Raw genomic sequence first — 27,166 nt, forward strand, 5'->3', positions numbered from 1 at the left:
TGAGTGCATGTAAAGAAAGTTTGTGAAGCCCTGGCTGGTTTGGCTCAGTGGATAGAGTGTCGGCCTGCAGACTGAAAGGTCCCAGGTTCGAGTCCGGTCAAGAGCACGTACCTTGGTTGCAAGCACATCCCCAGTAGGGAGTGTGCAGGAGGCAGCTGATCGATGTTTCTCTCTCATCGATGTTTCTAACTCTCTATCCCTCTCCCTTCCTCTCTGTAAAAAATCAATAAAATATATTTTAAAAAAAAGAAAGTTTGTGAAATCAGAATATATTTTTATATTCTTATATATATTCTTATATATATTATATATTTTTTTAATCCTTACTAAGGGATATGTTTATTGATTTGAAAGAGAGAAAAAGGGGGAGACAGAGAGAGAGAGAAAGAGAGAGAGAGAGAAACACTGATGTGAGAAACATGGACCAGTTGCCTCTCCTACCAACCCAGCTGGGAATCGAACCAGAAACCTAGGTATGTGCCCTGACCAGGAATCAGATTTGGTGTACAGGATGATACTCCAACCAAATGAACAACCTGGCCAGGGCTCCTTTTTTATTTTTATTTTTAACAAGAAAAATTCTTGTTTTCCCTGAAAGAACCCTAGGGGGAAATTCTATTCTATTCAAATTTGTTACTTTCACCAAACATAAGAATAAAGACAAGATGAAAATGTACACTGCCAGCTCTTTGGTATGTCATGACTGGATTCTGCTTGTTAGAAATCTGTATTGCTTTTAGAATTTCTAAAAAGTAATTTTTTTTTTATTCTCACCCAAGGATATGTTTACTGATTTGAGAGAGTGACTCAGTTGGTTGGAACATCCTCCTCCAGTATGCGAAAAAGTGTTCAGGTTCCACCCCCAGTCAGGATGCATAGGGGAGGCAATTCATCTCTCTCTCTCTCTCTCTTCCTCTCTCTTTCACTCTCTCTACCTCTTTAAAATCAATAAACATATTTTTGGGTAAGGATTAAATATATATGTACATATGAATATGTTTTATATTCATGACTGTGTGGGGCATTCATTGGAGAATAGACTTCAAGATCATGTTCTGAATGTGGTCTAACACTCTTAATAGTTCAATGACATGAACAAGTGAAGTCTGCACACAGTGCAAGGTATTCCCTCCAACGTGTATTTCTATGGGTTGGATGCATCATACTCATCTGGAAAACTATAAAAATTCACATTTCGGATACCTCATTCAAAACATACTGAATTAGACTTGGTGGGGGAGCCCGGGAACATGAATTCTGCAAACTTCCCAGATGACTTAGCAAATTAGAAAATCCTGCTCTAAGCAACACAGATTCCAAAAAAGGTCAGGAACGCCCACACAATGCTGTGATGGCAACATTCCACACTTTTTATTTGTAATTAACCTTTGCCACTCTCTCTAAACATTTATTGAACACTTCGTGCAGGAACAATTGTAGAGTCTTTTCATGCGTCCAATCGCATACAATGCCAATTTTTGACGCAGGTGCTAACCATGTTCCCCATTTACTGAGGAGGACACAGAAATGCTGACTGCTTCACCCAAGGCTACACATCCTGTAAGAGATGGAGCCAGGCTTTGAAACCAGGCCATCTGACTTCAGAGGCTGCATGTTTACCCAGGTCACTGTAAAATTCCAAGTAAATAAAGAAGTCAAGGTTGAAATTCACATTACTGGTTCTCAAGGCTTTCTGCCATGTGCACAGAGTCAAGGTGACCTGACTCCTGCATCTGGATCTGTGTTTTTTTAAATGGAGTCTCTGAACGGCTTCAAAATCCCCTGGGGTAAGCCACAGAAGCAGGGGCTGGGTAAAAACCAAATTCTTGGATTCTAACCCACACCCATTACACCTAGTTTTCAATGGAGGAAAAAAGAGAATATCTATTTTACCATGTTCCCCCAGGTGATTCTTACACACTGTGAAGTTTTAGGTAACTCTAAGTTACATTGTGTTAGGTAACTATAAGTCCACAGCAGCAAAATTAAACATGCAGGTAATGAAGTTAATTTGCCTCCCCTTAGATCAGCGGTTCTCAACCTGTGGGTTGAGACCCCTTTATGAGTCGAAAGACCCTTTCACAGGGGTCGCCTAAGACCATCGGAAAACACATATATCATTACATATTGTTTTTATGATTAATCACTCTGCTTTAATTATGTTCAATTTGTAATAATGAAAATACATCCTGTATATCAGATATTTACATTATGATACATAACAGTAGCAAAATTACAGTTATGAAGTAGCAACGAAAATAATTGTATGGTTGGGGGTCACCACAACATGAGGAACTGTATTAAAGGGCCGCAGCATTAGGAAGGTTGAGAACCACTGCCTTAGATTATGATCTAAAGGAGAGGGTTAAGGCTGTGGTTCTTAGTCAAGAGCGAGTTTTCCTCCCAGGGACACTGGCTGGAGATATTTTGGTTTGTTGCAAGTGGGGCGATACTACTGGTGGGTATAACCTAGGGATGCTGCTAAACACTGTACAGGACAGCATCCACAACAATGAATGATCTGGCCTGAAATGGCAATAGTGCTGAGGTTGAGAAACCTTGGATTAAGGCATTTAGAAGGAGAACAGCCTTGTCTCCTCCAGTAGCAGCCTCCTCTTGTAGGGACAATGTTTTCATTGTCTCCTCTACCCACCATTCCTACCATCCCACCATTATTCTAGTATTTAGGCCTCGCTAAAATATCCTCTCTTCGCCTTACCACATAGTGGAATTGTACTGTTACTTCATGTACTAATACTTCCAAATGCTCCCACTCTTATCACCCTTAACCTAAAACCAAGTTTCACTAGGTGGTTGGATGGCTAGGACTTATAAAATATAGAGCTGAACTCAGATGATCCAACCAAACATTTCCCAACAAGGAGAAGCCGAGGCTGTTAGGATCATAGAAAGTACAAAAGCTTTAGATTCAGGCAGATCAGAGTTTCAACCACAGCTTTGCCCTTCACCAGCTAGGAGACATCAGGATGCTATCTTCATTTTTTTCAAGCCTTCCCTACAAACCTCACAAGGTGTCTGTGAGGATGTATCAAAACAACTATGTGACGTGCCCAGGCGGTGCGCACAGGAAGCACACAGCACCTTGTGGGTCCCTTTTTTTCCCAGAGACTTTCAAAGTGTAGCCTGAAATATCAAACTAATAATACCTCATCCTTAATGTGTCCTAAATGGGATGCTAGCCAGATTCTAACTCTGAGGTCTCAATCACTTTTTGAGTCAGGCACTATGATTAACTCCATTCTCACAGACGAGAAAATTGATGAGGGGTATGGAACTAGTTTCACTGCTAGTTAATGACCGTGCCTGATTTTACAGCTCTGAGGGCCCAATTTCTGAACACTCTTACCACATACTATACTACTCAAGAAACTGACAAGACCACAGGTCTCCCTTCTCCAAGTTAAGAGTTCTTTCTATTACCCCACAAGTGTTGGCTTTGTCCCTGCCAAGTAAATAATACATGGTAAAAGCAGAGGTCATGCTTAATGCTTATTTTCTTTCCCTTGTGATGCAGAGCTCATAGATGGTGTTCAATAAATAATTGTTAATGGACTGATAAGGAAAAGAAATCAATGGCAACCTGCAAAATTAATTTTGTCACTCTGTCAGTTTCAATTAATCCTATTATGGGTTGAAAATTATACTTTGTTCTCCATTCAAAAACTAGGCTACATAACTGCAATGAAGAAGCCTATTCAGCCTCCATTATTGTCTTGTGGTCTTATAGAAGCAGGTGATGTTTCTCTGATTCAAAACTACAGAGCATCACTCACTGTGTATGCTGAGGCCCAAGACATGAGTAAGGGACCTTTGGTCCCACAGGAAGGCTGTCTTTATTCCATATGAGAGGCCTGGGGTGCACGAAATTCATGCACGGATAGGTTCCCTAGGCCTGGCCGGCGATCAGGGCTGATCTGTGGGGCAACTGGCAGGGCATTCAGGGGGGGCCCCACTGGCACCTGCCTTGGCCAGCCTGGCACCACCTGCTCACCAGCCCCACCCCCTGCCGCCGCCGCTGCTGGTTGCCTCCCTCAGCGGGATGATGGAGGGGTCCCCACTGGCACCCACCTGGGCTGGCCTGGGGCCTGGGGGCTAGGGGCAGCTCCTGCATTGAGCATCTGCCCCCTGGTGGTCAGTGCACATCACAGCAACCAGTCATTCCACCAGTCGTTCCCCAGTTCAGTCAATTTGCATATTAGGCTTTTATTATATTGGATGGTTAATAATATTTCTGAGATACAAATTCACCTTTCCCCCAGTTGCATATCCCAAAGGAAGGTTAAAGCAGATGAAAGAAATGGTGTGATCGTCACTTCCTCACTGCAGGCTCTCTCACTGCAGGCCTCAGGTAGGTCTTACAGGAGTTGCTGGAGAGAGAGAATGGATGTTCCTGACCATGTCAGAGCTAAGGCCACTCTGTTTTATGTTCTGAGATATCTGGAGACTAATTAATAGGAGAAAATATGATGGAGGTAATGGCAAAAGTGATGTGAGCCCTTGTCTGGGCTCCTCTGAAGTCACTCAAAGTGGTGTTTTGTTTGACACGGGGAGAGATTTAAAGGTTTAAGCTCATTAAATTCTTTCTCATCCTCCAGAGGAGGGGAAGGTGTTAGCATCTCCATTTAACAAGAAACTGAAAGAAAAAAAGGAAAAGAGAGAGTGGATTCACAGCCTGGAAGTCTAACACCAACTGACCACTCTTATCTCAAGAGATGGCGCATGGGAGGCCCGTGGCAACAGGAGAGGTGAAGACATTGAGAATCAAAAGCAAGATGTAGTCAGGGTTCCACGGGGGAGGGGGCCAGTGTGGGCTGAGAGAATGTGGGTTATGAGAACGCCCTATGGGGCTCAGGGTTGGTTTGGAGTACTTAGCATTTATACTACAGTCCTAGAATTCTGGCAGAGGGTTCCTGTGTGGTCCCATGGCTGTCTAATGAAACAAACAAAACATTAAAATCCATTGTCCAGCCCTCTGACCTACTCTGGAGAAGTGTACATCAGTTAATTAAGACCTTTGAGTGATTGACTCATTAATGACCATTGACCACATCACTGTACTGTCCCAGAAAGGGGGCTCGAAGGAGGATGATGAGAAAGGCTGTGGCATGGGATGTGGGTTCATGAGTGGGAGAGATATGCAAGAATGGCCCACATAAAGGCCGGATTATTTGCATTTTACATAAGTAAACAAGTAATTTTTGTCATATTTGTAGACCTGTAACAAGAATAGACACGCTTCTTCTACAGGCTACGAGTCCTCTTGTAGCTTTTCCTCTGAGGTCTTTAGGCAGAAAGATGCAGAAGAGGCATAATGCCATCCCTCTCCCTGAAGATGGTCTACAAGACTGGGTCTCTCTTTGGTTCCTAGTCAGAAATAGTATTTATTCTTACTGGCAAGGCTCCTTCTTTAACTAGAAATATAACTAAGAGAGATGCAACTCTGAGCTACAGTTTAACAACAATGAGAATATGACAATGATGATGATGATGATGGTGATGATGATGATGATGATGATGATGATGATGATGATGATGATGAAGTGTATGGTGCACTTACTATTCACCAAAATGGTTCTATGAATTTATATGATATTCTCCATTTACTCCTCACAGAGTCCTAGGAGGCAATATTATTATTCTCCCCATATGTCAAATGAGAAATCTGTCACAAAAGGTGAAGTATCTTGCCCAAACTCACACAACCAGAAAAAGATGGCTTTGATATTTGAACTCAGACAGTTCAATGGTGTTGCACAAAAAATTACCATAGTGTTAACCTGTCTAATTACTTGGGAAACATGTTTTCCGTTTCAACTCCACATAAGAACAGACTTTTTCTGTGACAGAGGGATGATGTTTACCATCCACTATACTAAACCTGCAAAAAACAGTGAGTTCCCAGCATGGCAACTCCCAGAAAGAATCAAGGATAGAGAATCAAGATGCTGGAGCATAATGCAACTATTTCCTTACCTCACAAAGAAGCAAAGACACTTGCTACAAGAGGCTTTGAATACAGGCCCGACCAGGGTTCAAGTCTAAATCCAGCACTTAGTGTACATGTGACTTCAAATGAGTTACTTGACCTATTGACATCTTGTTTCCCTATTTCTGGGAAACTACCAACTGTCTCATGGGGCTTATTACAAATAATAAATGTGATAATGTAAGAAAAGCATAAGCTCTACCATGTAGTTGACACTCATTAATTGACTGTAATTATTATCATTAGCATCATATTGGAAGGGAGCCAATGTTATGTCAAATAAGGTGAAGAAGCCTCTGACCAAGCACAAAAGTTTTACTATGATTTCTCGGCGATTAATAATGAGATGCCTGAATGAAGAATTGAGACTTCCTGCACTGATGCAGTTTCCAGAGGGTGATGTCATGGACTTGTCAGAACCCTGGATAGACAGGCCTATAACTTCAGACATACTGAATGAGGTTATTAGCAATTTCCAATAAAGAAGAAAATGCAAATTGGTGACATAGGCCACTATATAGCCTTTAGAGTTTGTTGAATGTGTGATTGAGACAAACTACATTAAGTATATGTAGATATTTACTGCTTTTCCCCTCCTTTCTTCTTCTGAGGAGGCAAGCTGCTTCTCTATGGAAACAGAGTGATGGACAAATATGTACAAGTGAAGAAGTCATGGATATGCAGAAAATGAAAATAAAGATACAGAGGGTCAGAAAAGAGAAGGGGGAGTGGGAAAGATTCTAGGGGTGGGATTCTGAATGTAATAATCACAGCTAATACTTCATTAGAACTGTTAACGTACCAGGTGCTACTTTAGGTTTGTTGTATATAAGTTATCTCATCCTCACAAGCATGCTATCATTATTCCCCTTCTATAGATGAGTGAACTTTTTTTACAGGGTGTGCAGAACTTCAGGAGAGCCCAGCAAACAAGCGGAAAAACCAAGATTAGAACCAGGCAACTGGAATTCCAACTGTATTATTCACTGTGCTGTATCAGAAGGGACTGTGGCAAGATCATAAAAAAAAAAAAAAAAAACACATCTGAGGAAAGGAAAAGTTTGCCCAGAAAAAAACTTTAAGCAAATTTTTGATGCATAAATCTCTGGCCTGCTGTATACCCTTAGTCAAAACATCAGTGGAGATCCATTGAAGCTCTTCAAAGTGTTCTGAGCTAGACCTCTGCTTCCTTTGGAACATGCAACCCCTACAGAGACTGGCCATAGAGCTAGATCCAGAAAGTCTACTGATATTCAGGTTACAAATACAAATATAAGCTACCCATCATTGTCTTTGTAGATTGAGTATTTTTAAAAATATACACACTTGGGGGAAATTTTCTACAGACTTGCACTTAAATATGGTACAGATATCTAGGTTCCCTATCCCTAGTGTGGCTAAAGACAGGTAAGCAGCCTCATTGAAGCAATAGTTTAGCTAAGCCCATTTTGTCTGACCTACCACGAACAACCCTGGTCTCCACTTTCTACCCTAGAAAAAGAGCTCACATGGGCATCTCTCGCTCCTTATTGCTGCTGAGTTCCATTTCTCTTGCTTTCTTCTGGATCAGGCCTATGGGACCTGCTTGTCCTCTCTCATCTTATTTGATCCTTAGACTCAACATATTTCCTATGAGGATCTGACCTCCATTTGGCCTCCCCAGTTCTGCCTCCATTCCTTAACAAAGCCCATGGCCAAGGCCTCCTTCTGATGCTCAGAGTGGACACCTAATTCCCCTTGGGAAGTTCTATCTTCCCTTCTCCTATTTCAATAACAGTAAAGAGATGAGTCTTCAATGACTTTCCTGAATAGGGACAAAGAGCAGGATTAATGTTTTATCAATATGTGTGTTGTCATGTACCCAAATATGTATGTGGGCATCTTAGAAGGCATGTTAGTCAGCCCATGCTGGCCATGGGTTGGTTCAGGATTTAGAGAAACATCTTTAAACCTACAAACTTCTTAAAACTTGTAAATCATCTGTCTTAAAAAGGCAACGATCAAGTGGGACTCTTCCTTGAAATGCTGCGGTGATTTGATATATGAAAATCAATAAATGTGACACACGTTAAGAGAATAAAGAATGAATTCATAGCCCTAGCCCAGTGGTCGGCAAACTCATTAGTCAACAGAGCCAAATATCAACAGTACAACGATTGAAATTTCTTTTGAGAGCCAAAATTTTTAAACTTAAACTATACAGGTAGGTACATTGTTATTAACTTAATTAGGGTATTCCTAAGGTTTAGGAAGAGCCACACTCAAGGGGCCAAAGAGCCGCATGTGGTTCGCGAGCTGCAGTTTGCCGGCCGCGGCCCTAGCCGGTTTGGCTCAGTGGAATAAACATTGGCTGGAGGGCCAAAAGTTCTTGGGTTCAAATCTGAACCCAAAGTTCAGAACTTTGGGTTCAAAGTTCTTGGGTTCAAGGGCGGGTACTTGGTTGCAGGCTCCTCCCAGGCCTGGGCCCTGGTTAGTGCTCATGCGGGGAGGCAAACAAGCAATCAATGTGTTTCTCTCACATCGATGTTTCTCTCTGTCTTTCCCTCTCTCTTCTACTCTCCCTAGGAAAAAGAGAAAGTATCAATGGAAAAATATCCTCGGGTGAGGATTTTTTAAAAAAGGAATAAATTCATATGATCATTACAATAGATGCAGAAAAGCACTATTCAAAATTAACATCTTTTGACAGATGAATAAATAATATCTACAAATAGAATACATATTATTTAGTCACAAAAAAAGGAAATTCTTCTATTCGTGACAACATGGATAAAATTGGAGGGCATTATGCTAAGAGAAATAAGCATAATACTTATATGTGGAATCTAAAAAGAAAAGCCAATTGCGCTGGCAAGTTGGCTCAGTGAGTAGGAGCATAGTACTGTACAAAGAAAGGTCACAGGTTCAATTCCCGGTCAGGGCACATAACCAGGCTGCAAGTTTAATCCCCTGTTGGGGCCCATATGGGAGGCAACCAATCAATATTTCTCTCTCACATTGATGTTTCTCTCACTCTCCCTCTCCCTTCCTTTTTCTTTAAAATCAATAAAAACATATCCTCAGGTGAGGATTTAAAAAAAGAAAAGAAAAGAAAAGAGGAAAAGCCAATTTCATAGACATAGAGAATAGAATGGTAATTGCCAAGGACTGGGTGAGGGGGGATAGAAAGATGTAAGTCAAAGGTCGCAAAGTTTCAGTTATAATAACAGTAAATTCTGAGGATCTAAAATACAACAAAGTGACAATGTTAATAATATGGCATTATATACTTGAAACTTGCTGAGAATAGATTTAAGTATTCTCATCACACACGCACGCAAAGTTAACTATGTGAGGTGATGGATGCATTCATCATCTTGATTTTGGTAATCATTCCACAATGCATACATATATCACATCATTATGTGGTACACATCAAACATATATGATTATACTTGTCAAATATGCGTCATTGAGATTGGAGAAAAACAAAAAGAATTGCCATTTCCTGCTTATCAGAAATCAATGGGAGAAGAAGATTGGCTTTCTCTGGTTCCATATCGTCATGTATTCTTTTTTTTAAAATATGTTTTTATTGATTTTTAGAGAGAGGGAGAGGTTGCCTCCTGTACACTCCCAGACCAGGGATCGAACTGCAACCTGAACATGTGCCCTGAGGGGAATCGAACTGGTGAACTGGTGACCTTTCAGTGCAGAAGAGGACACTCAACCAACTGAGCCACACTGGCCAAGGCCACATTGTTGTTTTTAACCACTCCATGTTGCTAAATTTTCTAAGAAATTATTTGCAGGGCATTTGGGTAATTATATTACAACCAATGCTCAGGTGGCAGGGAGGCGCAGTAGATAAATCACTAAACAGCAAAGGCACTTTTTTACCGGACTTAACCCAAATGTCATTTTCTCACCCATAGTCTCTCTGACAACTCTAATTAAAACCTCAACCCGGGTCCCAGCTGCTGTTTCTCAGTGGTGAGAGAGTCGGGCTATAGACCTAAGGATCGTGGGTTCGATTCCTGGTCAAGGGCACATACCTGGTTCAGGTTCGATCCGAACCCCGGTCAGGGAACATGCAGGAGAGAACCAATTGATGCGTCTCTCTGACATCGGTGATTCACTCTCTTTCCCTCTCTCTTCCCCTCCCTCTGCACTTCCACTCTCTAAAATCAATGGGAAAAAATATCCTCGGGTGAAATATTAAGAACAACAACAAAAAACCTGCAACCCCTTACTCCCCAAACTTCCTTACTGCTCTGTTTCCTTTTCCATAGCACTTGCCACTTTCTAGTTATTAAGTTACATATTTATTCTATCATTTATTACCTGTTTTCTACTATTAGGATTCAGTTCTGCAAAGGTAGAGATCTATGTATTGTTCACTGATACATCTCACATGTTCAAAAATGTGTCTGGCACGTAGTAGGTACTCAATTGGCTGAATGAACTGCCCAGCCAGCATAGCTAAGTGGTTGAGCTATTCCAGTCAGGGCCCATGCCTGGGTTTTGGGCTCGATCCCCAGTGGGAGGTGTGCAGGAGGCAGTCAATCAATTATTCTTTTTCATCATTGATGTTTCTATCTCCCTCTCCCTCTCCCTTCCTCTCTGAAATCAATGAAAATATATTTTAAAAATAGATACACTGGCTGAATGGAATTGAAATTAGGAGGGTGGAAGTTTGGACTCTAGAATCATGTCTGTTACCAACTGGCAGCAGAGGGTCTCTTGGGAAAGCAATTTGCCTTATCTTCCTTTGGAACAGTGGACTGTTCCAGAAATCAAATGCATAAAGATGAAAGTGTTTTTGAAAAATAAAAATACATAAAATATAAAAATATTATAATGACATACAAATGCTCAATGTTATTTTCAAGTACAACTGCATGCAATGCTTCATTTATTCATACAACTTCCACCTTTTTTTGCAAATATCTTAGCATTAAAATGCATCAGTAGAAATGAAAAACAAATTGATGGTGAATTTTTCCTGACTGTCTTTGTTGCTAGGGTGAATCACTATATATAATAAGATACCCTGGCTGCAGCTGATGAAGCTGGCAAAGGTTTCTAAAATAGTCAAGGAATTATTTAGACTTGGGACAGTCTAGCTCATCATCACATGATATATTCAATATCATTATTGTTCTCACTTCCCACCCCTACAGTGTTTACTCATATAATTTTCAGTGAATATTTGATTATCAAAAAGAGAAAAATTTTTCATAAATGCATATGCCTCAAGCAGTCGTGGCAACAGGCTGTTGCTTGGACTAGGAGATGATATCCCCAAGTAGATGGAAGGAAGGGGTGGTCAACACAATACCCACTCTTCACCGCTCTCTGAGCCCTGGCAGCGAACAGGGTCTTGTGTGTTTTTTCAGCTGTTCAGAGCACAGTTTCAAGACGTCTTTCAGATTGCAAGTAGACTACCTTGACATGGAGGAGTAAGAAACGTGGGATGGGAAAAACAAAACGAAACTAAACCACAATGGCTTCCTGGAACAGGAGTTAGTGATGAACACTCATAGGAAAAAAAAATACAAGCAGGAATGAATGAATTATAGGAGAGTGAAAACCTCACACCAGTCTGCTTCAGTACATAAGTGTTGAGAAAGAATGAAGAATAGTATGAGTAGGATCATGACTGACTACACAAGCCTGAAGCAAACTGAAGAGTTTAAAGAACTTGACAAAGTGAGACTTTCTCAATGTAACACACTTGGAAAGGTTGAGGATTTATTTTTAAAGTGTAAAAATTTCTGTCAGAGAAAGGAGAATTAGTGATGACTTAGACCATTCGGTATAAAATTATTTCTGAGGTGTGCAGTCACTGGCTTAAACAATGGGTGAAAATTCAAATGTAAACCCTTCAAAATAGACATAAAAGTAAATACTCTACTTTCCTTCTCTCTTAAAGAAAATCAATCAGGACCTTTCATAAATGGAACTGTGTGCTCCCAAAATTCATTATGTTGGAGCCCTAGTCCCTAGTATCCCAGAGTGGGACTGTGTTTGAAGAGTGAATCTTAAAAAAGCAATTACTTTGGTGTCTTTATAAGAAGAGGAAATGTGAACACACAAGGAAGTACCAGAGATGTCCACACACAGAGGAAAGACAACATAAAAACACAGGGAGAAGACAGCTGTCTGCAAGCCAAGGAGAGAGGCCTCAAGTGAAACCCTTACTGCCAACACCTTGATCTTGGCTTTCCAGGTTCCAGAACTGTGAGAAAAATAAATTGTGATTGTTTAAGCTACCCAATTGGTGGCCTTTTGCTATGGTAGCCTTAGCAAATGGATACAGTGGAAGTGCCCACATTTTGTCAAATAGATTTGGAATAAATGCCAGAAAAAAATAATTGCCAACTAAATAAATAATTAGACTTGGCAAATAAGCACCGACTTAACAGTAATTATGCATTTCCGTACTGTCTTTGATAGAGTAATTGGGAGACTAATGGTATTTAGGAAGCTGACTGCCATGACATTTGAATATATATCCATATTTTAGCATTAAAAAATAATAAAGTTGACACAAAGAAATCACTCAAAATATTACTTTTGTCATGTCAATTTCTTCCCTTGTTTTCTATAACCAAATCTTAATTATAATATGTCTGGAATTCAAGCTGCCTTTCAACCCCAAGGCCCAATTTATAATTTGGGGTTTTCTAAAGTATCTTTCTCAGTGTTCATTAGTGTTGTCGATCTCTAAAAGTGGCTACAGTATAAGGGAGTTCCCATATATGCATTCGATCCTATAATCCTTTTCCCCCCTTCACATCATGAAAATACACTCTGGAAAATGGTGTCTTTTATGCCAGTGCTACACCAACAGAAAGGTCATAGGACCCACTTGAAATGTTAAAATGCCCAATGAGGTCAAGGGTGGGGGGGCCTGAGATTCTGCATTTCCAACAAAATCCCAGGTAAGGCCAATGTTGCTGGTCCAGGGGACATACTATGAACAGTGAGGCTTGTGCTTTCTATAATCAGTGTCCACATGCCCTAGAGGAGTAGTGCCTGTCAAGGCCAATGACCATGACCATGACCAATGACTATGACCCAGGGATGATGGTGTTCTTTCTGCCTTTATGTGTTGTCCTTATGTATTAGATCCATAGCACATATTTCCCCTCCACTCTTCAAATCTGTCTTACATTCCTCCTATCTTTTCATTTAAAAAAATAAAGTGAGAGATCACTAGACAGAGAAATAGAAAAAAAGAATTTCTGGCTGTACAAATGGCAGGAGGTAATGCTCAGAGACATCAAGTGAGATATATGTCTGGATACTAAGGAAAGTGGCAAACTGCATGATTTTTTTTTTCTTTTTAAGAAATTAACATAACGTTAAACTACAAAGCTACAATAAGACCAGACCAATCCAGGGAATTCTAACCCAAATTTAACTCTGAACTAATAACCATTTATGAGTGATGACTGCCCTATGGTCTTGAACTTTATTGTTGATGTAGTTGAGGGTGGATTCTGTCATCTTCCATCTCTTCTTTGTGCACAGCTTACTACCTACCTACCTACCTACCTACCTACCTTCTCCTCTAATACCTGTTCCTGTCCTCTTTCATCAGAGCCTTTGTTTCAGCCAACTGCTTTCGTTAGAAAGAAATCAGTGAGAATCCTAATTAGATATTGCTATTTGAACAACAGTTAAGGGTCCCTCCTGGAAGTAGTTTTGGAACACTGGGACATACTTTAGGCAACATTAAAGATGATAAGGAAATCCTTTTGGGACCAATGACTTATGAGAGAAACTGGTGACAGTTTAGAGTAACAGCAATTTCAGAGATAATTTCAATTAAGAAACAGAACTTCACCTATTTCTTCTGTAATCTATTCAGATCAAATGAGTTGTGTTACAAATTAAGTAATGAAGGTAGGTATGGTGCCCTGAGTGTATATAACTTAAATTGTATGATATACATACATATTTGATTTAAAGTTTCAATAGAAGTGGTCTCAACTCAGGACGATTTTGTCCTCCAGGGGATCTTTGGAAGTTTCTATATCATTATTGGTTGTCACAGCTGGGGACAGGGAGCTACTGACAGCTGCTGTTAGAGTCCAGGGATGCCGCTGAACATCCTACAATGCACAGGACAGCCCACTCAAGAAAGTTTTCGGAGCCTAAAATGACAATAGTGAGGAGGTTGAGAAACCCTGTTATAAACTAATTCTATTTCCTTCCTGAAACTCTTTGATCTTCATAATCTCCCACCAATGTACAAATTTTGTTTTTTCTAATTCTCACCTGAGGATATTTTTCTGTTGATTTTTAGAGAGAGTGGAAGGGAGGGGGAGAGACACATAGAGAAACATCAATGCCAGAGAGACACATGGATTGGTTGCCTCACAAAGGTGTTCTACCCAGGGCCAGGGAATTGAGCTTGCAACCAAGGTATGTGCCCTTGACTAGAATTGAACCTGGAACCCTTCAGTCTGAAGGGCGACACTATCCACTGAGCCAATGTACAAAATTGTATTCTAAGTAAAGGAAACCAGTTCTTTTGAAATCTTGATCAACCACTTTGTCTAGGGTGATAAGCAATCCCAAGTACAACTTAAGTACACCACTATGGCAGCTACAAGTACATGACATTTCTGTAAATTTCTTTGAACAAAACAGGGCTGACTCTCTTGTGAAAATGTAAACTTCACTTGACTCCCTCCTTCTAGGAGAACATGTAATGGAAATAGGCATTTCACCCCCAATGGTCTAAGAGAGGATGAAGATGTATTAGCTTCAAGACTCTCCTTGTAGATTTACGCTTATACTTTTCAGGGCAAGAGAATCAGTAGTACAAATGTCATTAGTGCTTTTTGACCGTGAGAAACTACTCAGAATTCTGAGGCAGCCATTCATTGATGGTGTTTGTGCAAAAACTCTTTCTCTAAAACTCTGGTTAAGCAACCGGGACAAAGGTTGAATTGTTTTCATTTTGAGAAAAGCAATTGTTACCCTCAACATTCCAGGCAAAAATCAAACAGAGAGAATCATTGGATATTAGATGTTTTGCCCCCAAAAACAATCAAGGGAAATAATGGGAAATAATAGAACTATTATTTGTAGAAATACAAGGCACTGAAATCTATAAATATAATGAATGCCCATTTGAAAGGTTTCTGGTGATGGGAGGGCCGTGCGGAGAAATAACAGAGGTCAGACAGAGTCTACAAAGTCAATGAGAGGGGAAAATGGCCTTGAAGCAAAATTCAAGGGCAGAGAAAGATCAGGAGTCTACTTATAAATTAGAGCCGCTTCTAACTGGTAGAGCATTTATTCAGCAGAGGCAACCAGGTACCCTGCCTTCCCTGCCTGTCAGACCTTTCCCTTCTCACTTTCTTTCCATATCTGCTGTCCGGCCTTCCCCCTCCTGCTTGCCTGAGCTTCTGACCTGGCTGTGGCAGCCTGAGTCACAGCTCCTGCAATGTCCCTGACTCCCAGTGTCCTCTTGAAGAATGTGGCCTGTCCTTATTTTCTGACTGCTGCATTGAATGAGAGTTTGCCTTTGGCTTCCTCCACCCTGCACTTGACTGGGCTGGATTCTCCACAGTGGACAGCGTGTGTGTGTGGTGGTGGTGGTGGGGGGGGGGGGCACCTGAGCCTCTTCCCCACACAGGTGTGAGGCTAAGATGTTAGAGGCCCTCTGAGAGGGACAAACACCCACCTGGTGTCATGCTTACAGAATGGGCACCTGCAAGTAGGCCAATTTGAATGTAAATTGCACTTTTTTTTAAAGCTCTGTGTAACAGATACTTGAAAAGCCTTGACTTTTTTGAGATACTTGATTATGGGGATCAAAACAGCCTCTTTAGCTGAGTGCTGCATTGGGATAGGTCAAACCACCTCCTATTTTTAGTTTGCAAAACGACTGACTCATAGGAGAAACTCGGGTGCCCCGCTGCCACGAACAACCTCCATGTCTTCCGTCTCCTAGAAGCTGTCAGGACATTTTACAGAAATCTGCAGGGCCGTTCGCCAGCCAGGAGGCCTGAAATGCATTTTCACCTGTATATTACGTTTCGCCATCAAAGCATCCTGGGTCTGAAAATTAAGTTTCAAATCAACCTTTTAAAAATTTGAAATAAAAAAACAAATGAGAAAAGCAATGTGGGTGAGAGGAAGTGATGGGTCTGAAGTATTGGATCCTTGCACCTACTCTTGGTAAAGAAATCATTCACCCAGGAAATGGTAGAGATTTGGGAAAATGTGTCTGTGTCTTCAGTCTTCCCAGAAAGCATTTAGGAAAGTCAATCCCGGGCTCCTATTATTTTCGCATAAAAAATAACAACTTGTCAGTCCAAGTAAGTAACTGGAGTTTGGTGGCAACTGGCACTATGTGAAAATATTGATTCGATTCCCAGGCACCTTGCATGTGTGAAATTCACACTCTGTGGCGGCTCCAGAACATCTAAACAGGAGCAGCTGAGGGCAGCAATCTGGTTGCAAGTGGTAGTGGGAAAATTTCTGGAAGGTGCATTTGTATTTCAAATAGTTTGTACTTAGATTTGATATTAAAGGTCAATTAAAACAGTTGTGTGTGTTTTCTAAGATGCTCATATTGCATGTTACAAATGATTGAGTAAATAGTTGTTCTTTAGATCAAAGACTCTTGTACATGCCTAATATTCATACCCACATACTCACACGTAATAGAGGGGATTTGGAGGGTGGAGAATGCTTTTTAGAAATTGGAGCAGGGTGTGCTAAAGAATGCCACACACCTGCCACCCCTTGGCCCCACAGCCATTCACAACTATTGGCTTTTTACCAGCAAACACTAATGAGCTTGTAGCAAAAGAAAAAAAGAAGCTCTTAAATCATATAAACAAGCTCAGTTGTAGATTTTCTCTATGGCAGGCATTAACTTCTGTTCTCGCTTGGTTCCACAGATGTTTTTGCCAAGGTGATTAAGAGCTATTCAAGCCCTAGCGGGTTTGGCTCAGTGGATAGAGAGTCGGCCTGCTGATGGAAGGGTCTTGGGTTTGATTCCAGTTAAGGGCACTTGCCTGGGTTGCACGCTCGATCCCCACTGGGAATGTACAGGAGGCAGCCAATCAGTGATTCTCTCATCATTGATGTTTCTCTCTCTCTCTCTCTCTCTCTCTCTCTCTCTCTCTCTCTCTCTCTCTCTTCCTCTCTGAAATCAATAAAATATATATATATATATATATATATATATATATATATATATATATATTTTATTTTTTTTTTTAAAAAGCTATTCAAGCCCAGCCTGTGTGGGCCAGTGGTTGAGCATCGACCTATGAGCCAGAAGATCACTGTTTGATTCCCAGTCAGGGCACATGCCCGAGTTGTAGGCTCCATCCCTGGTATGGACGAGGTAGCCAATCAATAATTCTTTCTCATCATTGATGTTTCTATCTCTCTCCCTCTCCCTTCCTCTCTGAAATCAATCAATGTGTGTGTGTGTGTGTGTGTGTGTGTGTGTGTGTTTAAAAAAAAGAGCTATTCAAACCTGTCTTTGAGACACTGGGTCAGTCACAGGCAAAACCACAGGAGTAAGATAAGTAATGATGGGATCCGTATATTAGTCACTTTATAGTCTGGAAAAACTTATCCACCAACTGTACCTCAAGTTTCTATTTCCTGTTCACTTGAGACATGAGGGCATTAAGAAATTGTTCTTCTTCTAGTCCCCAAATGCATTCTAAAACAAGTTATTTTGTCTTCCCATTTCCTAGAATCTGGAACGAGGAAAGGTCCTTAGAACGAATGTAGAATGTCAGAGATAAAACAGGACCTAAAGATGACCTGCCAGATGAAAATCTGAGGGGCTGAGGAATACAGTGATTTGTTCATTCTCACCGCCATAGGGGTAGATCATCACACTGCCCAGGAAATCCCATCACCAGGTCCAGGAAGCCCAATGCTGTTTTTAAGGTTAGTGTAGAAAGTACATATTCACTGAGCCGCAGGCTGGCCACAAGGGCCTGTGAAGTTGAACTTAACCCCTTTCTAAAGCCAATGGAGTCAAGGTAATCTGAAAACTTGTTTTTCTTTCAAGAGAGCAATGTCCTAACATACCATCCCTTTCAAACTATGGCTTTAGGCTGGCCAGGGGGCTCTGTGATATAAAAAGCCCTTACAGCTAACAAAGATTGAACACATGAGCAAAGAAGAGTTCTTTTCCTGAGCAGTTAAAAACTTCTTGCTCTTAAATAAACCACCATCATATTTAATGGGGCCAATTTTTCATTTTTGCATGAAGGGGTCTGACCTTAATAATGTAATGTTATGCTACACAGCGAAGACTTTGAGTTAAGCAGGAGCAAAATATACACTCCTTTTAACAGTTGCAGAAAACACAAACCACAGGAGAAAACAGACATATACATACAGAAAGCAGTCACTCCCCACATGGAGGATAAACAGTAAAACTCATATGTAGAATGGTGCTCCCCATTTATCAGCAGTTTCTGGTTTTCGCCGTTTCAGTTACCCAGGGTTCTAATATTACATAGACAATGAATATAAAATGTTTATTTCCATTTATGGGACTATCCATGGTTTCAGACATCCACTGGGGTCTTGGAACTAATCACCAGCCACGGTGAACACACGGTAGCCACTTGGTAAATATTTGCTGCTGAATGAATCGTCTGGCCAAATGGAGGGGTTACTTGAGAAAAGTAGTTTATTCAAAGCCAAAACCAAGGCAGTCTGTGCTTTCCTGATGACTGCATTGGTGATTCTGAGGATTAGGGTCAGTCCCTTACCTTCAAGCCCACAGGCACAGCTTCCTACCCTGCATGCGGTGCTGCTATCAGGAGTAACTATATCAAGAGGATGAAGCGAAGAGTCAAGACTCCCTTGTGTGACTCACCACTGTTATGGTGTCAACTACATGCTTCACTTTGTCAGCTAGAAGGTGCTCTCTCTCTCAGACACTCTGTGTCTAAGGGACGGCCTTGGGAGACAGAGGAGTTAGGGGCACTGCCACAGGTGCACCCTGACAGAGTTCCTTCCGCTTCTCAGGGATCTCCACACACCAAGCCCCTTCTCCTCAGTGGCACTGGGAGTTCTCCCCATTAGTTCTTTCAGATCTGAAATCCCTCCCTGGTAGTAAATTAGGAATGTCAATAAGCACAATGCCCCTTTCCTGACCCCGGAGGCCCCTGTGTGGAGTCCTGCAGCCTTTCTCTCAAAATGTAATACTTGAGGGGTCTAAGGTTGGCCATTTCCCTGGATGCATTTATTATTTTATTCACTCTTTAGGCCCTAGAGAACATCTGTTTACCGAACACCTGCTATATGCCAGACACTCAGCTACACGTTGGGATGCAGTTAGGAGTCAGTTAGGCCTGGTCCCTCCCCTAAAGGAATTGCTGATCTAGCAGGTGAAAGAGGGTATAGTCGTAGAGCTGGGTGTGTGCAAATCGGAATGAAACAGGGTTCCATCAGAGTGACAAACTCAGGGAAGTGACCCCACATGAGGACAGGCTGTTCAAGCCGAGAGCTGCACAATGATTAGCAATGAGAGGAAGGGTGGTGTCTATCAGGAAAGGGACAGCGTAAGCACATCCAACACATGAAAGATGGCCTGGCCATAACCGGTTTGGCTCAGCAGATAGAGCGTCGGCCTGCGGACTAAAGGGTCCCAGGTTCGATTCCGGCCAAGGGCATGTACCTTGGTTGCGGGCACATCCCCAGTGGGGAGTGTGCAGGAGGCAGCTGATCGATGTTTCTCTCTCATCGATGTTTCTAACTCTCTATCTCTCTCCCTTCCTCTCTGTAAAATCAATAAAATATATTTTAAAAAAAAAAGAAAGAAAGATGACCTGTGTGGCTGACAGAGTTCCTTCCGCTTCTCAGGGATCTCCACATTACAAGCCGGGAGGAAGTGGGAGAGGACAGGGAAGTGAGCCTGGAGGGGGATGAGGTGGTCAAGGACCTGAGCACAGTCAGAAGTCTCTGAATGGTCTCCAGTGGGGAAATGGAATGATCTGATTCACTCTGGCTGTGCTGTGCAGAGGACTGAAGGAGGGCCGGGCAGATGACCGGCCTGCTGGGAGGACACTGCAGTTCCCAGACAAGAGTAGGTAGCTGGCTCTGCTGTGGGTTTGGTGGAGATGGGGGAGAAGGAAGAAGAGCAGGCAGGCTGACTGAGCAGCAAGGCAATGGAAGGAATAAAACAAGCCTGGAGCCGCTGGAAATAGCTGTATTGCTTTTACATCTCATTACAAAGAGGAGCTTTTATTTTCTTTGCTGGAATGCATATTTTGTTCCCAATTTACATCCACACCACCCCACCCAGACCACGTGACTTTGGTACCGAGTTGCCATAATCTGCACTCCATTTCTCCAAAAGGCTTGGAAATGAGGTACAACAGGTGTCCTCTGATCAGCTCAGCGAACTCTCCGAGTGAGTCCCGCCTCTCAGCCCTTAGCTAACCTCGGAGGGGGTGAGATAGCTGAATTTGAGTAAATTTTTTTAAAAATTCATTTCTCTGGCTGACGGGTGTGGTCAGTGGTTGAACATCAACCCATGAACCAGGAGGTCACGGTTTGATTCCCGGTCAGAGCACATGGCCAGGTTTTGGGATTGATACCCGGGAGTGGGGGCATTCAGGAGGCAGCTAATCAATGAGTCTCTCTCATTGATGTTTCTATCTCTCTTTCCCTCTCCCTTCCTTTCTGAAATCAAGAAAAATATACTTTTTTAAAATTTTCAGTTCTACTCTCACATCAACATCTCTGTCTCTCTCTCAAAAAAAAAAAAAAAAAAAGAAAAGAAAGAAAGAAAATTCAGTTCTATTGATAATGCTTCCTATAGTAGCCAATATTCCTTATTACAGAGCACTATAGTTGACTTGTTAAATTCTCTTAATCAACAAACCCTGGTGCAAATTAACTGTCTTTATTAAATGTTACAAACACTGCAGGGGTGGGGGGACCCTCAACATTTCACTTGTGAAAGCAATTTTAAAAAGTTCAATTATTTTTTCCCATTCACATTTTACTCATATTTTATTTGCACTAAAGCCATCCTTGTAGAGGACTTCCTAATGACCAGAACATTGACCCGGCTTGTGTGGGTCAGTGGTTGAGCATTGGCCTATGAACCAGGAGGTCACGGTTTGATTTCCAGTCAGGGCACATGCCTGGGTTGCAGGCTCGATCCCTAGTAGGGGGTGTGCAGGAGGTACCCGATTGATGATTCTCTTTCATCATTGATGTTTCTATCTCTCTCTCCCTCTGCCTTCCTCTCTGAAATCAATATATATATATATATATATATATATATATATATATATATATATATATATATATATTTTTTTTTTTTTTTTTTAAAGACCACAGGCTGAGACACCTTCCATTCACTTTATCACATCACTCTCTCTGAACAGTAAATACCAAACTGGGGGAAGATGGTGCATAGATAGAAGAAAAAATATATAATATTTGGAAAACAATATATTATAATAAACTCAACAATCAAGAAATATTGAAGATCTAAAACTATCACCATTGAGTCATAGATTAATAATTTAATATACTCATGCATTCTTCATTAAAAAATTCTGGACATATAATTTTATATGATTTATATTAATGACAATTTAGAGATCCATCAGAGGTTCCCAAATAGGGATCAAGTGCTGTGAAGGGTTGTGAGGCTGTGTTTGGTGGGAGTAATTGCAGAAAGTAGACAGAGCATAGGGGTGATCATTTCAATTCATTCAGAACAGCTTTTATTGGTTTGTGTATTTATTTGAACTATGGAAACTCAATATTTCAACTGAATGAAGAGATTTCTGCCTAAAAATATTCCCAGCAACCAAAAACACCCCACAAACTTACTAAACCAGCTCTCAGGAGCTTCCACTTCTAGCCATGGAGAGATCAATAACACCCCCCTTCCTGTTGGGAACTAGAAATGCAAAATAAAAATAATTTACTTAAAAGCATGGGACATGGCCACAGAGGTCAAAACTTAGACAAGATCAAAAAGAGATGATCATTGAGGGAGCTCAACTCTCTGCATTTCCTTTTTCCTCCCAGAGATTTGCTTACTCTTAGTGTCGACAAGGAACCTGAGCTGCCTGGCAGAGTGGAGAGGAAGATAACTCTTGCGGGTTTGCAGCAATCTCCTGAGGCCCGGAGGCAAAAGCTGGTGTCCAGGCCAGCCCAGGAAGCAAAGATGTAAAGCGAAGGTCCCATAGAGAAGGCAGATTCAAAGACTGGCACTTTATCACCAGTTTTCTCCCAAGACCTTTGTCTATTAAGTTATGTATCGCAGCGGTCAAAAAGCAAATTGGAAGCATAAAAAAGCAAAGTTTACAGCCTTCTCGTGATGTTGGACAGACAAAAATTGAAGTAAATGCTTCACAAGGAAGGTGGGTTACTAAATAACACAACTGGCCCTGTGTGGCCACCCCTGGAAGACTATTCTGTAGGCCGGGGTAAAAGGAAGACAGACTCTACCTTAGTACAGTGGTTCTCAACCTGTGGGTCAAGACCCCTTTGGGGGTCGAATGACCTTTTCACAGGGGTCGCCTAAGACCATCGGAAAACACATATATCATTACATATTGTTTTTGTGATTCATCACTATGATTTAATTATGTTCATTTTATAACAATGAAAATACATCCTGCATATCAGATATTTACATTATGATTCATAACAGTAGCAAAATTATAGTTATGAAGTAGCAACGAAAATAATGTTATGGTTGGGGGTCACCACAACAGGAGGAACTGTATTAAAGGGTCACAGAATTAGGAAGGTTGAGAACCACTGCCTTAGTAGGACTACAACCCAGCATCCAGTCACTTCAGTTGTTGATGGATTGAGACGGTCACCCTCCTGTTTCCCTTCAGAAGACAGGCTGAATTCTCTCTGGAGAAAACACATTATCCTGGCTGCTATGTTCTGACTGTTGTGTTCCCCCTAAATTCATATGTTGAAATCTTAATGCCTGATGTGACGATACTAGGAGGTGAGGAATTGGGAGGTTCTTAGTCATGAAGGTAGAGCTCTTATGAGTGGGATTAATGTTCTTATAAAAGGACACAACAGAAACCCCTCCCCACCCCCATCCACTCCGTGAGGACACAGCAAGAAGGCACCTGCTGTGAACCCGGAAGAGGCCCTCCCCATGGAGCCTTGATCGTGGACTTCCCAGCCTCCAGAGTCATGGGAAATAAATGTATGTTGTTTATAAACCACCCAGTCTGTGGTATCTTGCTATAGCAGCCAAATAGAATGACACAAACCCTCTATATTTTTCCATACAGATGTTTGCCCTTCAACCAAATATTACCTGGCTTATAAAAAAATAATTCAGGTAAAAATCAAATAATAAAAACAGACACCATAATAAAGTCTGTCTCCAGTTTGAAAGCCTCATGGAGCTCCCTACTTGCTTACTGAAACAAGTTCCAATCCAATTCAATAAAACCTGGTGCGTTCCGTTCATCAGTCAAACGTCACAGGTGAGTTGTAATGAACAGTCTTACTCCTTGAATGTTTGCTGATGGCATCTAAGTCCCACTTTTCCCCCCTTTCGTCTTGCCCCGCAACTGGGCAAGCTGATTAAAGCATCCCACTTTTTTTTTAAAGTTCACACCGTTCAAACCCCAGCCCCCTGCATGGACATCTTGACTCCAGCCCCAGCCCCTTACATGATAAAAACCCAAACCACTTGCTCTTGTCTTTGCTGAAGCCACTGTGGACAGGCTTGGGTCCTATTCTGCCCCCTCCCCCCCTCCCCACCTCAGAAAGTCCATGCATGTGAGTAATACACCTGCTCATATCCTCTTAGTGACTGTTGTTGCTGCAGCAAAACCCAAGCCAAGTGGGGGAAGGTGCCCTCTCTGGGGTAACCACAAAACAGAAACAAAATTGACTGAAATCGTGGAGTATTTGACTTGGATTTTTAAAATAACTATCATTAATATACTTTTAAAGGAGATGACCTGATAATGATTCTTACCAGAGAACAGAAATCATTTTTTAAAATTTGACTAGAAAGTCTTTTAAAAAATGAACTCAATAGATAATGTCAGGGAAACTGTACACAGATGAAGACAGCATGAGTGGGCTAGGCAATAGACAATAACCAGACATAAGCACAGCTAAGGGAGAAATTTATAGTCTTAAATGCATATATTACTAACATTTTTAAAAGGCTAAAAATCAATGATGTGATCATTCATTTCAAAAAATTAGAAAAAGAACAACAATTTGTGCCAGAAGAAAGCAGTCAAAGGGAATATAAAGATAAGAGCATAACTAAAATAGTCAACAAAGAAAGTCTACAAAGCTGAAAGCGGTAATTCAGAAAGAATTATTAACTTGATAAACCTCTTGCAAACAATCAATTAAAAAAAGAAGGCACTGATTGCAATAGGAGGAATGGGGGGATGGGGGGAAACAGTAATGCAGATTCTTGCACATTAAAAAAATATAAGAAGAGATACATAATTTTATGTCAAAAAATTAGAAAATGAAATGAAAATAACAAATTCTTAGAATACAACCACTAAAACTCACTGTCCCCCAAATAGAACATTTAGCCATACATTTAGTAAAAATAAAATAAGATCTGCAATTTTTAAGCCTTTCCTCAAATATATACCCAGACCCAGAGTGCTATATCATTGAATTTCTCCAAATATTTACAAAATGAATAATGCCCATCTTACACATTCATTACTCCAAACAATAAAAAGAAGGAATAATTTCTTACTCATTTTTGAAGGAAAGCAAAATTTTGACACCAATACCTCTAAAGGTGAATAAAAGAGATAAAAATCATATAGTCGGCTCAAAGTCTATAGATAATGCATTTGATAAAATTCTACAGTACTTATTTGTGATTTAAGAAATTAATTCAGCAAAGGAGTAACAGAAAAGAACTAAAATAACCTAATAAAAGTAGCTGCAAGAAATCTGGAATACACAATATTATTAATGGTAAAATATATACATCTTCTCACTGGGATCTATAAGTTACAAAAATATCTTTTATCACAATGATGCTGAAGGTCTGGGTAGTGAAATAATCTTAGGGGGAAAAACAAGATACAAGAATTGGAAAAGAAGAAATACAACTGTTATAATTCACGGACAACACAATTGTATGCATAAAAAAATCCAGAAGAATATAGTCAAACTTTTGGAATTTGTAAGTGAATTTACCAAGGTCAATGGATATAAAATCAACATATCAACAAAGTTTTTCATATTATAGACAAAGATACATCCAGAAAGATGCCCTAGCCCACAGAGACACTTTCAAAATTAGGAAAAGGGTGACTCTCCACCTAGGGCTCCAAGTTCTTTTCATGTATGCATCCGCAATGAGGCACTTACTAATATTTGAAGGACAAGCTACAGAAATTCTTTTGTGTCCAGTTCCTCTCCAATCAAACTGAGGCCTTGCCACACTCTAGCCCTTACATCTAAAATGTAGCTGACTGCATTGACCTTTCCCCCCCATCCCCAAGACCCCGTCAGGGGCCATGAAGGGAATAACGAAGAAGGTAGGGCAGCAATTTTCTGGGATGTGGGGCCCAAGCTTTCTTTCTGTTCTGCCACAAGTTGAAGATCAAGGATCACTCATAGTGGTTGGATTTCCCTACAGTGAAACCTGCAGATGGGACGGGGCAAAATGGTGATGTGTCCAGGGTCTACCACAGGAGAAGAGAGAATGAGCAGTCATGAGGTCTATTGGCCCCAGCCTCACATTCATACAGGATGTCAAGTCTGAACTCTATGTATTATCTGTAAATGAGGCTGCATACAGAACTACAGAAACACAGTAACAGTCTTGCACAATAAAAAAAAAATATGACAGGACTGGAAGTAGGAGATATTTATCATGCAACTTTAAACTACATCCCTTTCTTTACCCACGATGCCCATAAAACACAATTCATTGGTGTTTTCTAGAACTTCTGCAATTGTCTCATAAATACTGTAAATATATCAATGGGATACTATGTACGCTACTACTATTATTTTATTACACACAACCATTGAGAACTTCTGTAGCGTGCATTCAGCATTATTTCTTTTCCTCCTCTTCCTCCTCTTTGTCCCCTCCACCTGGCTTCTTCACCTTCTCTTTCTCAAGACATGGAAGTGGCCGGGGCTGCCAAGGACAACCCTGGAAAGACTCTGGATTCCTCAATGGTTAAGTGACCTCTCAGAAAATGTGGGTAAAATATGAAGGGTAATGGAGTGCTTCTCTCGTAGGTGGGGACAGAGCCAGAAAGACTCCCCTGATCAGATAACTCTGACCCTGTGTTTTAGCTTTAGGCTGGAGTTGCATGAAGACACTAGGGTTATGGTAGAGGGTTCAGGGTTCCACTACTTTGGACTAGGCTTTTGCACATTCGACTTGCTGACTGCTATCATGCGTGAGGACACAGATGGGGTCCCAGAGGACCCGGGGCTCCCTCTGGGCCCTATGCTGAACATCCTGCTGCCTGCTGTCTTCAGCCCCAGGCAACGGTTGTGCTGGCCTAACCAAACTCAGCAGGTACACAGGGTACAATTAAATAGGAGCACAGCCTGTCACTCACTCCAAGAAACATGGAGAGGATTTCACATCTGATGAGCCTAGCCAGAATTTAATTTTGCCATCCTAAGAGGGAAACCATTTTTACTTTGAGCTTGTATTCAACTTGTCTGACATTTTGAGTAATTTTATTTGGAATTACAGTGGGGACACACCAGAGATTATTGTGGTGGTGGTGGTGGTGGTGGTTGGTGAGTGCCCTGAGCCTGCAAACAGTTGGACCCGGCCCTGACAACCATTTCCTAAATGTGCCAGGGTCCTCGCCCTCCTGCAATCTTTTTCTCCAGCACACACATCTCCTGCTTAACATCTGTCATTTTCCATGTCGCTGCACATCACTAAATCCAACCTTTGCCAAGCTGTTGGTTTTTAGCTCCTAGACTTAGACAGCATGGTTGTCATTTCACTTTTATTTTGTTTCCCTTGGGGGCGGAGAAAAAATACTTTTTTTCAATATCACACAGCACAATTTCCCACTTACAAAATAACTCCCACAGCTGTCTCTAACGTATTCTGTACTTCTGACCCTGTACTTATACTCCTACTACTGCCCCAAGATCCTTCAGCAAGACTCTGAACGTCTCTTT

At 41.2% G+C, this 27,166-nt stretch overlaps 1 protein-coding gene across 3 annotated transcripts in view; it reads right to left on the minus strand.

Annotated features, from left to right (window-relative positions):
• The window catches only part of CTNNA2 (catenin alpha 2), a 1,136,278-nt gene that overhangs the window by 201,749 nt on the left and 907,363 nt on the right, over positions 1–27,166 (minus strand). The gene's annotated exons all lie outside the window — the stretch shown is intronic.

Source organism: Myotis daubentonii, chromosome 12 (genome assembly GCF_963259705.1).
Source record: "Myotis daubentonii chromosome 12, mMyoDau2.1, whole genome shotgun sequence".
NCBI lineage: Eukaryota > Metazoa > Chordata > Mammalia > Chiroptera > Vespertilionidae > Myotis > Myotis daubentonii.